The sequence below is a fragment of the Helianthus annuus genome, chromosome 11, assembly GCF_002127325.2.
Source record: "Helianthus annuus cultivar XRQ/B chromosome 11, HanXRQr2.0-SUNRISE, whole genome shotgun sequence".
NCBI lineage: Eukaryota > Viridiplantae > Streptophyta > Magnoliopsida > Asterales > Asteraceae > Helianthus > Helianthus annuus.
The window spans coordinates 150,750,143-150,752,365 of record NC_035443.2 but is presented as its reverse complement, the minus strand read 5'-3'; the positions used below and the strand labels follow the sequence as shown (position 1 = coordinate 150,752,365).

The 2,223-nt window shown below is 44.7% G+C and overlaps 1 non-coding gene across 1 annotated transcript; it reads right to left on the bottom strand.

Moving 5' to 3' along the window:
- Positions 1-476: 476 nt before the first annotated feature.
- Positions 477-583, bottom strand: LOC118484514. The gene has a single exon (XR_004873624.1). It is a non-coding gene; the product is annotated as a small nucleolar RNA R71 (small nucleolar RNA).
- Between the last annotated feature and the right edge of the window lie 1,640 nt (positions 584-2,223).

Genomic DNA, 2,223 nt, shown 5'->3' with positions numbered 1-2,223 from the left:
ATAAAGACATAAAAGAACCACTAGAAGAACCCGAACGCTTTCTCAGAAAAAGGTTAAAAGCCAAAAACCAAGAGAAGGTTTCGGGTAATCCACCTCCAATGGCGGACCAACGTACCCTTATGGATTATCTACGACCCACCGTAGGTAATCTAGGCGCCGCTATCAATGCTCCGAATGTCGAAGCCAATAACTTCGAACTTCGGCCACATTTGATACAAATGCTCCAAAACTCCGCAACCTTCCATGGGCTTGCGAACGAGGATCCCCATCTACATATAACTAATTTCTTGGAAATATGTGATACCTTTCGGATCAATGGAGCATCAAACGACGCCATCCGCCTCCGTATGTTTCCTTTCTCACTAAAAGACCGAGCGAAAGCTTGGCTCAACACCCTCCTAGCTGGATCGGTAAACACCTGGGATGAACTAGCCCAAAAATTTCTATATAAGTATTTCCCTCCTTCTAAAACTGCTAAGTTAATGGCTGAAATTAATACATATTCACAAGAGGACGGGGAATCCTTATATGAAACTTGGGAAAGGTTCAAGGAGCTATTACGCAAGTGTCCCCATCACGGCCTCGCAATATGGCAACAAGTATCCACTTTCTATAATGGATTGTTGCCACACACTAGGCAGACACTTGATTCTAGCTCCGGGGGACTTTTAGGTAATCGACGCCCACACGAAATATATAATCAAATTGAGGAAATTGCTCAAACCAATTTTCAATGGCACATCCCCCGGGGAAATAAGTCTATCGCCCCGGGCGCCCATAAGGTCAATGAAAGCACTTCTTTACAAGCACAAATCGAGGCTCTTTCTTCAAAGATAAAAAAATTGGAAATGACAAAAACAGTCTCGGTTATGGCTTGTGAAGGGTGTGGTGGGTCACATGAAAATTGGAGTTGCATGAAAGAAACAGACGATCAACAAGAAATGGTAAACTATTTTGATAATAGACCTAGGCCGTCGGGTCCCCCAACGGGGACTTACAACCAAGGATGGCGAAACCACCCAAACCTTGGTTGGAGGGAACCCGGCAATAGTAGTAACCAACAAACCCAACGAACAAACTTTCAGCAACCAAGAAATGAGTCACAAAATTTCACTCAACAACAAGGTGGACGAGAAAGGCTCGAAGATACCATATCTCGCCTCGTCTCTGACACTGATAAGAAAAACTCGGAAAGATTTCTACAATTAGAATCTAATTTTAGAAATCAACAAGCTAGCATTCAAAACATAGAAAAACAATTAAATCAAATAGCTCAAAACTTTTCCGAGAGACCACAAGGCGCATTACCCAGCAATACCGAAACAAACCCAAAGGCGCAAGTTCACCTCATCACACTACGAAACCGCACCGTAGGGCCTGCAGAAGTGCCACCGCCAACGGAAGAAACAGTACCGACACCTCTGCAGGAAAAGAACTCTCCTCCACCACCAGAGCCGACCAAGGCTCCCCGAGTTCCGTACCCCGGTAGGTTAATTCATCAAAAGACAAATGAGCAATTCGCAAAATTCGAAAGTCTGTTAAAACAATTGCACGTCAATATTCCTTTTATCGAAGTCCTAACCCAAATGCCCAAATACTCTAAATTCATGAGGGACTTCCTTACGCATAAGAGAAAAATTGAAAATTTGCAATTAGTTAATTTAGGCGAAGAATGCTCTGCCCTCGTGCTCAATAAACTCCCCTAAAAGAAAATCGATCCCGGAAGCTTCACGATTCCATGCTCAATAGGGGAATCGCCCGTTCGCAATGCCTTAGCCGACCTAGGGGCTAGCATTAACCTCATGCCCTCGTCAATGTTCAAAAGGCTCGGCTTGGGAACCACGAGCCCTACAAAAATGAGCATACAACTCGCTGATCGATCCGTCAAATTCCCACAAGGTGTCATCGAGAATGTCTTGGTAAAGGTAAGCAGATTCGTTTATCCAGCTGACTTTGTCATACTCGATATGGAGGAAGACACCGAGGTCCCCCTTATACTAGGGAGACCCTTCCTTGCCACAGCCCAAGCAGTGGTGGATATGAATGACGGGACACTCACCTTGAGGTATGGGGATGATGAAGTGAAATTCGGAGTTAGGAAGAGAATAGAAGATGACGACCCGGTCAATTACATGAAGGTTATTGATTCGAGCTTGGATGCTGCTCTCCGACGGTGTAACATGGGACGCCAAGCATCCCACTCAGAAAATATATAACCTCGAA